The sequence below is a fragment of the Capra hircus genome, chromosome 10 (assembly GCF_001704415.2).
Source record: "Capra hircus breed San Clemente chromosome 10, ASM170441v1, whole genome shotgun sequence".
In the NCBI taxonomy this organism is placed as follows: domain Eukaryota; kingdom Metazoa; phylum Chordata; class Mammalia; order Artiodactyla; family Bovidae; genus Capra; species Capra hircus.
The window spans coordinates 32,636,730-32,651,284 of NC_030817.1; the positions used below are offsets into that span (position 1 = coordinate 32,636,730).

Sequence of the window (14,555 nt, forward strand, 5' to 3'; positions counted from 1 at the left end):
CGAAGAGTTTCGGATTGGAGTTCGCTACCTGCCGTCCTCATTGGATGTAGCTCTGAAACTTCACGGATTGGTGCGAAAAACAGCAGGTAGGACATTTTCCACTTATGATTGGCTGTCTCCGAAGACTAACGTTACTGGAGAATCAGGTATTGAGTAAGCAAGTCCTGAAAAATGATTGGTAAATACGACTACGGATGTGCTCGACTGAGCACTGATTGGTCAATTGAGGGGTCAGGAAGAGCAGTGCGGCACGAGGATTGGCGGTGGAGTGTCCCATGGAAACCGAACCCGGAGCTGCGGCCAGGACTTACACGGGGGCGGGGCAGGGTCTTTCCAAGGCGCCTGCGCTGAACCAGCTTCTCGGCGCCATTTTGTCTGGGCAGAGGTGGCCGCAGCTGTATCGCATTTTATGTTTCTGGCGAGAGGAGAGCGGAATCTATATCCCGTGAATTCATTTAACTGCGGCAGCCATCCGCCGGTTCCTCCAGGACAGCACCTAGTGAAGGTCGGAAGAGTCCGGATCTCTCAGAAAGGTCAGTTGAAAGCGGTGGTTGTCCGGTAGACTGGGGGATGGCGCAGCTCTAGCGGCACCGGCACCGGAAGTGAGGGGGCCGCGCGGCGGCCATAGCAGAGATCTCCCTGCGCCGGGGTGGGGAGCTGGTCGGGGGCGGGGGCGGGGGACGGGCTAGCAGGGGGCGAGGCTTCGTCTCCCGCGGCCTCAGAGAAAGGGGCGGAGGGGGCGTGCACGTCTCCTCCGGGCTGACCGTTTGGGCTCCTCTCGGGAGGGTAAGGGATTTTCGGGATTCTGCTCATCTCAGCAGTGCGTCCTCCCTTTGGAAGTGGTTTCGGCAGCTTGTCATGTTCTGCGACCAAAGCCACCGACTGAAGAAGGTTCCTCACCAGTTAAGATGGGGAGGGGAGGGTTCTTAGTCCCATCCTCCGTGGGAAGGTGTTTCCGCGTGCTCCTCACGCGGTTAAGCAATGAGGAGACAGAAGGAAACGCTGAGTTTGGGTGCTGAGGAATTCGAATTCCCTTGTTAGCACGACTCTGCTGCTCTAACCATAGACAAATGGGAGTGCCAGAGTGCACGGGGCTCACGCTGCTTTTCGAAAGGAAAGAGCAGTGAATTTGCGGGGACTGAAAACATTAAATGAAAGAACCTCCTCGATAGGACTTTGTTAGAGCAGCTATTGATTTTGCTCCATGAGCAAGATCTTGTACTCTGTTTCAGAAAACTCTCATTTGAAATGGTAGGAATAAAGTATTATTGGGCAAGTTATTTTAAAGATTGAAATAATCAAGGAAATGTAAAATATAGGCAATAATCCACCTTGACTAAATTTACTCGAGGACATCTTTACTAAAGCTGAATCAATTTTTCACTCGTAACAGTTTTTTCAGAATTATTTGTTAAGGAAATGTAATGCTTATTAATAGTATTTTTATTGAGTCAACTAATTACACTGATTTGAAGAGCTGCTTAAAATGATCCTCATAATACTTGTTTTGAACCCTATTGTTGTATTATTGGTGGGGCTCCAGACTAGAAAATGATCCAGTGATTTAATGATTTATTTGGGCTTTTTTAGCAATTGGTCTGAAGAAAACAGAACAGCTCAGTGACAGACATCTGCAAGTATTCCTGAAGTGAGTTCTAATGTCTGTAAAAATGTTTGGAATTGGGGCAAGTGCCTGGAAGGTTTTTTATGGATCAATAAGTAGAGCCATAAATAACAAAATCAAAGAGTGGTAGTTTAAAAAGTCTTTGGTCAAGGGTTCAAATGAATCTGTAATTCCCTTCCTGACAGTGATACTTTAGAAGGAAGTCTTAAAGTTAGGACACACATGAATTTGTTTACCCACTCATGCTGTTCCCATTTCTAGAATATTAAGTGCTTAATACTTTTATCAAGGAATATGGAAATTTTTATGATTTTTTTCCTCCATATTTAAAAATGTGGCATATAGAAAAGATGTTTCAGTAAGAATTTGGAAGTTAACCTTTTTTTTTTTTTCCTAAGGAAATTAATAGAATATTCAGCTTCCCCACGCGGTAATCACCTGTAATGCCACTGCCTGACTTAAAACTTATTATCTGATCCAAATGATGCCTGTCAGTGGGCGTTTGAGAAAAAAGAGAAGTGTCTTGTATCACGACCACCAAAAGGTGATTGCAGTTTATACCATACTTATATATTATTCAGAGAGATTTCTCTTTTTCTCTGGTTTTGTTTTACAGAAATAAAAGTCATTCTAGTTGTGCTCATTTTGTCATTCAAGTTTTTTTCTTTGTGGGAAATACTGGGAACATATGTGTTCATAGTTGCATAGTGTTCTGTAGGATAAATGTACCATATTTTATGTAACCAGATCTCTTAATTTTTGTAATAGCAGTAATATGTCTAAATATCCTTGTGCGTGTTTTACAAAAGATACTCTCTGAGAACTGGTGTCTATGACTAAAATTTCTACGCATCTAGGTATTTCCTGACATGCCCCATTATTTCTTCAGAATAAATTTCTAGAAGTGGAAATAAAAGGGCAAAGAAATCATACCACTGTCCATCAAAGCATTTGCTCTTACTTTTTCTCTTGTACTTTTTCCTTTTATTACTCTCTTTCCTCTCCTGCCCCCCTTTTCTTTATATAATTTAGCTTTATTTTTGAGCTTTATCTCCTGGGTCTCTGTTTAGTCAGGTAAAATTATCAGTCTTTTGTGTCACCCATATAGTAAAATAAATGAGAATTTTTTGGACCTTTTAGGCGTATATTCTTAAAATTTATTTTTTTGCTCCAGTACAGTTGGGTGTTTATGCAGTGAAACGTTTTGTTATGCAAAAGCGACATTTCAAATTACTAAAAACAAATTATTTTTATGGTAGAGTTAGTTGAGATTAAGTATGTTTCCATGTAACCTTCCTGAAAGTGAAGTGAAAGTCGTAGTTGTGTCCAACTCTTTGCAACCCCATGGACTATACAGTCCATAGCATGGAATTCTCCAGGCCAGAATACTGGAGTGGGTAGCCATTCCCTTCTCCAGGGGGTCTTCCCAACCCAAGGATTGAACCCTGGTCTCTTCCTCATTGCAGGCAGATTCTTTACCAGCTGAGCCACCAGGGAACCCCAAGAATACTGGAGTGAATAGCCTATCCCTTCTCCAGCAGATCTTCACCATCCAGGAATTGAACTGGGGTCATTCCCAGGTGCTTTTGTACTCATAAGACCCTCTGTGTGCCTCTCTCATCACGTTTAATCACTGTTACATTATCCTACCTGATATATGTATGCTATCACTATTTCTTATGAATCTTTATGTACTTTTATATAGAAAACATGAAATAAGCAGACTTACGTTTTCTTTAGCAGTAATTCTCTTCTGAAAATTTGTATTTCACCAGTGCCAGCTTAACTTTCAAATTTTTTTAATGTTTTAAATACTTGATTTAGTACTTGAGTTGAATTGTAATTGCTCATGTAATAAAGATTTAGAAAACCATTAAGAATAGTTTAATAGACAAATTCATGACATTTGTCTTTTTTTTAAGATTTTATGATACTTTAGTGGAAGGTAACTAGACATGAATGTTAACTGAACATTTATAAATCATCTCTTAGGAATAAATGAAAGAAAATTAATTTTGATAGAATTGGTTTTTGTAATCTATTCCAGTGAGCCCAAATTGTTAGAATAATGTTTCTACAATTGTCAAGTTTTTAATAATGTTTTTATGAAGAAAAACTATTTTGAAAGTAGAATATTTTATTTATTTGGTCAAGGATTCAAACGAGCGTGTAAAATCAGCTTCATGGACATGATATCTTAGGGGCTTCCCCAGTGCCTCAGTGGTAAAGAATCCATCTGCAGCATGGGAGTTGCAGGTTTGATATCCCTGGGTCGGAAATAATCCCCTGGAGGAGGGCATGGCAACCCACTGCAGTATTCTTGCCTGGAGAATCCCATGGGCAGAGGAGTCTGGTGGACTATAGTCCATAGGGTTGCAAAGAGTCAGACACGACTGGAGTGACTGAGCATGCACATGTGGTATTTTAGACAAAATTAGAACATCTCTCTGAATTTTTTTTACCCATTGATGGTGTTCCCATTTCTGAATTTTTAATGACAGAGCACAGTGAATATTTTCATGATTTTTTTTTTTAAACGTATGGTAAAACACTTGACATACAAAGGTCTCATCAGGAAAAGTGTTTAGAAATGAAGCAAAACAGTCTATTTTGTGTTGGGGGGGTGCCATATAGCATACTCAAAAAAGTCTTTTGTCTTCTAGAGGGAGCCTCACTCTGAAAAAATGGAAAGGTGTTCCAGTTTTTAAAAGACCTGGATCTGCTATCTGTTGAAATTGTATTTCTGGTATGCAATTTTACTTAAATATTCTTTAGTAATCAAGATGGGCCTTGTTACTATTGTATGTCTGTCTCTTTAAAAATGATAGAATTTGTCCCACTGTACAGTTATCTCTGAATGTCTGTATATTGAAAAGTAAATTGCTGTGTTGAGTGTAGCTGCTTTCCTAATGGTTTCATTTTTTGAAAAGTTACTAAATTTGCTTATTTGCAGCCAGAGCAGCCTTCGTCAAACTATATGATCTTTTGCCCTAGTAGATGTCTTCTTATTTTGATTTAAATCATGGCGTATGAGAAAAATAGATTTGTCAGAGTTCAGTATATAGTTAAATCTAATTGTTTTTTGTAACAAATTGGTTTTATAATACAGAACAGAAAGAAATATTTTTAGCCATCATTGAAGACTTTTCAAGGTTAATGATATGTAATATGTAGAATTAGAAGAAAGGAAGTCTTTCTGAAGGTTGTGAACAAGGATGAAGTACTTAAGAAAAGCTGTGTTTGGGACAACAAGAAAACCAGTTTGGAAAGGATGGCTGATTAAAGTTTACCTTGGGAATATTGTGTGAAACCAGCTTGTCAAGGTTTCTAGAATTAGTTGCACATCAGAATTTTATATAGTGCTTGTGTTGTATAGGTTTGGAAATTTCTAGACGGCCTTGAGAGCTGGGACGTGAGCAGAAAGTGATTATTTTTTTGTTTTATTTTCAGATTTGACAAATCAAGATGGAATTTAAAAATTACTTCTAATCCCACCCTAACATTAGATTTTTTAATTTGCTTCTTCCAGTCTGTGCACATATAGTTTTTTTTAGACTTAGAGAAATTTTTGTTTTTCTTCATTACTTAATATTGTAATAGGTATTCAATATGACTGCACAGCCTCCACAGTAATTTTAATGTCTGAAAGTTTTCCATCAAACTGTTTCCATCTAACTATTTTTCTGTTGTTTACCCATAGAAAAATTGTGCTATAATTATCATCTATGCATACAGAGTATTTTCTGTCTTTTGCACTGTTCTTTTAGGATTGATTTAAAAGGTTTAAATCATGGCATAAAAATGTGTGAACATTTCTGTGACTCTGAAACGTTGCCATGTTGTTTTCCGAAAAGAGTTACAATTTACATTGTCACCTTTTCTGTGAGTTTAACTACCAGCCTTGGGTAGCCTTTAATTATAATCATTTTTTCTGATTCAATATGTTGAACTCTTTCTTTGTAATATTTTTGTTGTTAGCTAATGAAATGGGACCTTTATCCATAATTTCACTTACTGATTTTTAGCAATGGACAAGTTGTCTATTCAAGGCTTTTGTCCATTTATATATATGAGAGTTTTGACATTTTGTTCCCTAATTCTTTTGATTTCATTGTATATTTAGTAGTAAGTTGCTGCAGATACTTTTGCATAGAGACTTCCCTTTTGATTTTCATTATTTTTGTTGAGGGTTTTGAGCAGATACAAAATGTATTATTGGAAAATTATTTGGAAACAGTATCCAGTATGACTAGAGAAGTGACACAGGAATTGAAGGTAGAGAAACCATTAAGATACTCTTGCGGGGGTGTCAGCATGAGGTGAAAGTAGCATGAGTAGGGCCTGGAGAGAAGAATAGGTGAGCACGAGATTGAGAAAAAGAGCATTTGATTTCCAGTTGATGACATGTGATTTCCAGTTGATCAGTTGATGACAGAAGTAAAGGAGGAGGAAAATAACCTCAGGATTCTAAAAAGTGGGAAATAGATGGTGCAGTTAATAAACTTGGAAAGGTAGAAGAGACTACTGGTTGGTAAGGAAGGTGAAATCAGTTTTAACCTGCTAGTTAGAGCCTGAACAGTAAGTGTGTGTTCTTCCTTTTGTGAAAGTGCCTGTGAGATCCCTAGGGGATAAGGCATATGCTGGGCCTTGTATTGTTTTCTGTATTCTGACTTTCTGGCCGTGTGGTGTAGCTTGTGGGATCTTAAACTTCCCCAACCAGTGAAAGTGAGGAGTCCTAACCACTGGAACTCCAGGGAGTTCCCTGTATTCTGACTTTTAATTCCAATTTTCCATTAGATATTTTGGTGCTTTTATTAGGGCTTTCTTAGTTCTGAGTTTTAAAGTACAACTTGGAAAGCAAAGTTGAAATGGATTATTAAGTAAAATAAACGGAGGAAAAACGGATGATTCTTGAACTAAGTTCAAGAAAGGTAACATGTACATTATATCTCAAGTACTCATAACTGGCGGTTTGTGCCTTTTGACTACCCTTATCTAATTCCCCCTCGTCATATTCTCCACCTCTGGTGACCACAAATCTGATGTCTTTGTTTTTGAAGTACAATTGACAAACTACTGTGTGTTGGTTTCTGGTACACAACATAGTGATTCGATATTTCTATACATTTCAGAATGAGTACATTGAAAATTGGTAATTCTAGCTATCATAGTTTTCATTTTTTGAAAAAAATTAAAATATTTATCTTGTATATTTCAAAGACTAAGTCACTTAGAAGATTTAGGTCTCCCCAATATCCTCACTAGAATTACAATTTTAAAAATTATTCAGGAATAGCAAAGAAGATACTTGAGCTTTAAAATGTATATATGTGGCCAGGCTTTTTGTGGGGATGGGTGGTTTAGGGTAGATTTCTTAACCTCTGCCTCAGCTATAAAATAGGGATAGTAATAGAGCTGACTTGGTTAGGATTAGTATTAAATGAGTTAATAGCTGTAAAGTACTTATAATGATGCTAGATATTAGGTGGTGGTGTTAGTGTGTGTGTCCTGTTACATAACGTTTGTCATTCCAAGAGAATTTTATATTTATATACAGAAATAAATCATCTAGACTCTTTTGTCTCCCCTTCCTGAAGGTCATATCAACCTATCTCAAAACTTCATCCTTCCTCCCTTCAGGTATTATTTGCTGTAGTCACACTAAAACTATCGTGGCTGTCCTGCATAAGCTCTGTATTTTCCCAGTTCTTTGTTTTTATTCATACTTTTCTCACCATCTAGAATATTGCCCTATTGTCAAATATTCAAAAGCTGCTTTTCTAAGTGATGCTTTCTTGATATTTCTGCAGCTATAGGTAATGTGTCCATATGAATTACATGTATTTCCTTTTGCATAATTTATGCCACTTTCTATATTGCTTTATTACCATTTTGTCTACTTAAATGTCCTTCACTAAGTTATGATATCTTAGAATTGTACCTTATTCACTTTTGTAGGTTTAGAACCTGTCACAGGCCTTGGCACTTAGAAGGCACTCATTTGTGGAGTAACAGTTTATAAAAAAATATAGCAAGCTAAAAGGTGATAGTTAATGGAGAATGCATGCCAGTAAAAATGTGCTTTGTCAGTTTTTGTACACTAGGAACAACCTGCCTGATGAGTTACTTAAAATGAGATCACTTGAGGTTTAGGAAATGGGTCAGATTCCAGAATGTATAGTCGGCTAGATGACTCTGGGGACTATCCACAGGTCAAGGATTTTCGTTAGAATGATTTCCTATTGCTTTATAAAGGCTAGTGTGTCTAATTAACCACCAGAGGGATTGTTTTTCTGACAACCGAATTTTCACAGGTCTGCCTGCCCACCAATCTTCCTCATTTTCAGTGGTCCAAATTTGTGAAAAGTTTGGCCAGGATTAAGGGTACATCTGCTGCCAGTAACAATATACAAAGGACCTGACTCAGTCAGTTATTGAACCCATAATCTCTCTCTCCAAATACATTTTTCTTAGCATAATACCATAATGCCTGTAGACATGAAAGGAAGAGTAAGCTGAAAATAGGAACTGGGTGAGATAGTATTTATATAACTGATACTTAACCCCTGAAAATCAGAAGTATCAGACACTGACTTGATAATTTTAGCACTTTTGGAATTTGCTGCTATTCCTGCTGAATGGGTTCAAATTGACAGAAGCTTTAATGTCCTTACCCAGTCTCACTGTTTTATATCTAACAAGTGTTCTGACAAAGCAGATACTTGGATTATAGCTAAGCAAGGTCATTGATTAATTTCATTTTAGTGATGTTTCTGTTCTGTGTATGTGTGTGTACTTCTCATACATACAACAAATGAAAGTACAGTGCACTCTAGTTTTTTTCTCCTGTGGTTCACTTTTTAAAAAAATCTGTTGTGACCTGCAAATTAATTTTATAACTTACAGATGTGAACCTGCTTTGGAGGAGTAGGAAAATGGACCTGACTAACAATGGTTTACATTTATTTGGTAGGTTTTAACACTTAGAAGGCACTTTGATATATTTTTGTACACTTAAGTGTGATAGCTTAAAAGTGAAGGTACAAACTGTTACCTGAAAATGCTTCTAGTTGTTTTCAGCAGCAGTGAAATTGGGTGTAGAGGGTGGCAACTTGAAATCACGGGGGAGGATTCTTTTTTATTTACGGTGTGTTTGATAATGTGTTATTGATTCTGCTAATCCTAACAGCCCATTTAAGGGTGTATATTTTTTTGTAGTTAGGGTGAGTCTTTGTGTTTCTTAGTCTTTAGATCCAGACATAAAACTCCTTTCAGTGTGTGTATAGTTTTGGTGGCTTAGCTTTTGGTCAGACAGGGTAAGAAGGGGGATTCTTAAATGAAGTAACATAACAAAAGGAAAACCATCTTCCTGTTTCTTATTTCTCTATGTATCATGTGATACTCTTTTTAAGACCTTTAAAATGCCAAGGGAAGCTTGGTAACCAAGGCAGGGTTTTGTTGTTTTCTTCTCAGATTTGTAGTTCTGCATTTTATTACAGAGTCACGAAGAACTTAGTCTGTTACCAGTAAAAACTGAAGCCGCAAGACTTGCTTCTCTATGCTGCCAAATACTTCCTGTTTTGTCAGATTTCCATTTAGGGAAAAGAATGGATTTAGAGTAGACAAGCCTGAAAGCATCTCTTCTGAAACTCATTTTGAAAGCTGTCCAAATATCTAGATTGAGGGAGAGGGGATGGCACGACAAGTCTTCACATGAAGTCATTTGTCAGAAAGCTTCATTTGGCTTATCATGAAAGGGTTGCCAACAAGGAAGAAAAACTTTGTTGTCAGAAGTAATTGCTAAAGTATAAACTTGCCAGCATTGGTGACTTGCCTGTTAGGCTTTCCATGTCAAACATGTTTCAGTCTGTTGAGTGAATTCATTGTATTGCCTGTGAAGGAAGTTTTATTTGTGTTCATTTCTAGTAGACCTTTCCTCTAGAAATATGTAAGAACTGCATTCAGCCACGTTTATTCCATTTGGAGTAGGGACAGGTGAAAGATCAAATAGTGATTAATTGAAATGGGCTACCTTGTGAATATTGAATATCTTTGGGGAAAAGGCTGCCGTAAAATGATATTAATCTCGTTAAAATAGTAAATAACATTTATGTAAATATAATTCTGTCACTTATTCTTTATCCAGATAGCTCAGTGGTAAAGAATCCACTTGCCAACAGAGGGGATGCAGGTTTGATGCCTGGGTCAGGAAGATCCCCTGGAAAAGGAAATGGCAACCCACTCCAGTATTCTTGGCTGAGAAATTCCATGGGCAGAGCACCTGGTGGGCTGTAGTCCGTAGGGTCGCAAAAGAGTCAGATATGACTTAGTGACTAAATAGCAGTAACATTTTTATCCTATGAAATGAACTTCAAATTAGGTGTTAATAGAACATGTAATAGAACATATCAGTAGAAGATGCTTTCAGTGTAAACCTGAATCCCTTCATATTGCTGGTAAAGGAGTCTTGTGTTCAGGTTCTTTGCAATGGCAGAACTGAGCCCACATGTAAAATTTTCTTTGACCGTATTGACCTGGCCTGTTTTAAATCAGAGCTATTTTTCTCTCTTGACCTGTTGGTAAAATATAAAAGATGCTGTTTTTTTATGTTGCTTTTTAATCTCTGAACTCTTACACATTTTTTTTTTCCTTATCAGCTACCTGGCTCTGTCCTGCTTCATGCTGAAGATGTTCAACTGACGTTAAATCAGTGAGATATTAGAAATCATCTATTATAAAGTTTCTACCATATATTTCTTTTTTTTATCTAGTTATGTGCTCCTATTTCTGAAACATGTTACTTTAAAATCCAGTGGAAAAAAGTTTTCCCAAGTACCCATCATGCCCTACAGCTTCATCTTCCATTTTGCTACACATCAGAAATCTCTTAAAATTCTTTAATAACCATTTGTTGCCATATTCTTTTTTAAGCTATACCCAAATCAATGATTCTCACATTTTAGTGTATTCAGTAGCATTACATCAGGTACTTGTTCAAAATAGATTCATGAGACTCAATTCAGATCTCATGAATTCACTTCTTTGTAAATTTATGCAGGTGGTCTCTTAACCAGATGGAGAAACAGTAATCTGCTGCATGTGTGCCCATTTGTCATCTCTTCTTCATTCTCTTACATGAAACATTCTTTTTACTTCGTTTCAATTATTGACATCTCAGTTTTTTTCCTATAATTGTTGACATCCTTAGCTTTTCTCCTAAGTTCAGTGGTTGAAGAGTTTATCCACCAGATATCCAGGAAACGGTTCAAGATGCCTTTCCTTATTTGTCAGGATTTATCACTTCCCCTCGCCAAAGCACACACGTTTGGAGGTCAGTATATACATACTGGCTATGTGTACATAATAATACATGCACATGTATTTCTAATATATCTTGCTAGTGATTTTTAAAGGTCTTTTTCCCAAAGGGGGAAGAACTGCATAATACTTGGTTTTATTTTTAGTTTTTCCTGGCAATATGATATATTGTAGACATCTAAATATTTGCATTGAATCTTTACTGTGCTATCACTTGATTGCTGCTGACTCTTAAACCCAGTCTACTAAAGGTGGGTTATTGTTTTTCTATGTCAGATTTTCCCATATTACATTAGCCTTGAAGCCCGTTGACTTTTTATTCAAGTTTTTAATAAATTCCATATTGACTGTACAGTTGAACTCATTTAAATGATTTTTCCTAAAATTCCACTTCATGGTTCCACATAGTAAAAAGTCAAATTCCAATCATACAAATCAAACACAAACTCAAGATGTATTAGGACCCTTGCTCTGTAACAGTCTTTATAATTACACCAGCATTTACTTTAAGAATTGTTATTTGTTGACTGAAAGGTGTGTGTCTGTGTGTGTGTATGTATATTATGGTGATTACCTCTTACAGAGTTAGGATGGTTAAAGAAAGAACATTAGTTTTATTTGTAATACAAATTTGAGTCTTTTCCCCATTTTTTAAAATCGGGTTGTTCAATTTTCAGAGTTTTTATACATTCTGGTCTGCTATCCTTTGTCAGATGTGATTTATTTTCCCTAGAATCTTTTCCCTTTCATCCTCTTAAAGGAGAGCAGAAGCTTTTAATTCAGGTGATATTCAGTTTGTCAGTTTTTTTCATTTATGTATCATGCTTTTGGTGTATTATAGTATCTGAGAACTCTTCTTTAAACCAGGGTCATAAAGACTCTTTTTTTCATCCAGAAGTTTTAGACTTTGAGGTACATTTTGACTCACCATCACTTTGAGTTAATTTCTGTATATGGTACAAGGTATGGTTTGGTTTTGGGTAAGTTTCTTTTTGTATACAGATGTCCCCGTTGTTCCAGCACCATTTGTGGAAAAGCACTGTCTTTCTCCACTGATGCGTCTTTTCACCTCTGTCACAATCAACCATGTGTTTAATGAGTCTATTTTTAGACTTTTCTTTTCTATTAATAATATTACATTAAATTTATAGTTAAGTCTTGAAATCAGATGGCATAGGCCTTGTAACTTTTTCTTTTTAGAAAATGTTTTGGCTATTCTGATCTCTTTTCCCAAATAAATGTTAGCAATAGCTTGTTGATTTCTTTACACACACCCCACACATACACTCCCCAAATAAACCACTTGCAAATTTGATTGGGTTTTACATTAAATCTGTAGATCATTTTAGAGAGAACTGACAACAATACTGAGTCTTCCCATAACTTTAGTTCATTTTCTCACCAGCATTTTTAATTTCCAACACAAAATCTTGTACAAATTTAAATTTATACCTTAGTATCCCTGTTTTCGATGTTATTATAAGTGGGTATAATTATTGTATAGATGAAGGAATAGTAACTTGCCCAAGCTGAAGTAGCAAAGCCAGTATGAAACCTACATTAGGTTATAAACCACTATCCTGGTTTTCATTATGATACTGTTTTTCTTATTCTGAAATCATGGTTATAGTGGTGGCAGAGAGGAAGCCCTAGTTTTATGGCAAGAAAAATCCCATTACCATGCAGGTATGATTCCTCCAGAGTTTATGGATTTCCTGAGTTTAGGTTTTCCAGATCTGCTCAGATCATAAACCATGCTTATCTTAATTTAGAAGCCTCTGATCAGTACAGTTGTGAACTAGTATTTTTAAGTATATCTTACCCTTTAGTTAACTAGCATGAATTATTTCATTTTTAAAAATACATACCCTTCGCATTTGAATCCCTACCGTGTGCTCACCAGTACAGATACAAAGATGATTTCTTGAACAACTCCCATGGGAGGCTAGGTGGGGCGGAATACATTTATTATAGTAAGTATTAAACACTGTAATAAATACATACACATGGTCAGTAGAAGCTTTTACTTGGTTGCAATTAAGAGTAGCTGTACTCTTGTTTCATGTTTTAGAATTCCTTTTAAAAAATAATTTGAAAACAGTTAAGTGGAAAACATGTAAAGGGCTTTGAGAGGGAGAAATCTGTCAGTCATTTCATAAGGATTGCTTTTGCACTTGATGGGGAATCCTTAGGAAAGACCAGTTAATAAATAACCTAGGCATGATAAATGCAATATGGTGTCATACACTGTAGGAAAGTAAAAAAGGTTCAGTATGAGTTTCATTTCAAAAGGTGAGGAACAATATTTGAGTTTTTACATTAAGACTTCATTTTTTTCATTTGTGGATTTCTTCTGACTTAACAGCATTTAGATAAATGTATTAATGAGAATTAATCTGTAATCTGAATTTGCTCTTCAAATATTGAGTATTCTAATGTTTCAGTTAAATATAGAGGATTTACAACTTAAATTTTTCTTATTTTTCAGATCCCCTTGTGAATGATAGAAATGAAAGTGAATGGATAGTCTTATCAGATAAGTGTTTCTTCAGTCTAAATGTATTTTTTTCCATAAGATGGCTCTAGTGTTAATCTTTATTCGAAACAATTGTTACATTGTATCATGACAGCTGACATATCAGCATGCACTTTAAAAAATGTTATAAAAATGGGTGAATTTTTGTGTAGCTATTTTAATATTGAAGATGGAAGAAGAAAAACATTTTCAGCATATTGTGCCTTTTTATTTCAAGAAAGGTAAAAATGCTACTGAAACACAAAGATTTATGCAGAATATGGAGATGGTGCTGTGACTGATCAAACATCTTGCAAGTGGTTTGCGAAGTTTCATATTGGAGATTTCTCACTGGACCATGCTCCCACTTAAACTAGCTAAAACTTGATGAAAAGTGTCTGTAATTAATCAATAGAAAAAGCATAGTCTTCCATCAGGAAAACACAAGACTGAATGTTTGGTGACCAGGCAAAAACTGTCTTAGTTTGGCTGGTAAGTTGATTCGTTTTCCATATTCTCCAGACAGTAAGCCTTCAGATTTACATTTAGTTTGGTCTTTAAAAAATTATCTTAATGGAAAAAATTTCAATTCCCTAGAAGACTGTAAAAGGCATCTGAACAGTTCTTTGCTCAAAAAGATAAAAAGTTTTGTTAAGTTGGAATTAAAAAGTTGCCTAAAAAATGTCAGAAGATAGTGAAATAAAACAGTGACTACATTCTTCAATAAAGTTATTGGTGAAAAGGAAAAAACGTGTTTTGTTTTTGTTTTTTTTTTAAATTAAAAATTGAAGGGACCTTTCTGGCCAATCCAGTATTTGTAATCTGTAAGCCAAAACTGTATTCCTTAAAACTTTCTTTTTTGATACTAGTATCAAGATTCCTGAAAATAAATTTGTAACCTTGTGAAAGCAAACTGTACCTGCTGTTTTTTTCTCTCCCCAAGACCAGTTATACCTCAGTTACAAAGTGCCCATGCAGTTGTACCTAGATTATTTATTAATGCTCTGTATAGTATATATAGCTAGATATATCTGCTTGGTTTTAGATTTATCTGATTATGTTTTGAAGTGGCTTAACTGCTTAAATTTAAATTTCATT

The 14,555-nt window shown here is 36.0% G+C and overlaps 1 long non-coding RNA gene across 2 annotated transcripts; it reads left to right on the forward strand.

Annotated features, from left to right (window-relative positions):
• On the forward strand, window positions 329-14,207 carry LOC102168833. 2 transcript variants are annotated; one of them, XR_310341.3, is made up of 5 exons: window positions 329-533; window positions 1,591-1,648; window positions 2,023-2,168; window positions 4,288-4,370; window positions 10,282-14,207. It is a non-coding gene; the product is annotated as an uncharacterized LOC102168833 (long non-coding RNA). The 2 variants fall into 2 exon arrangements; XR_310340.3 differs by lacking the exon at window positions 1,591-1,648 and having other exon boundaries at window positions 330-533.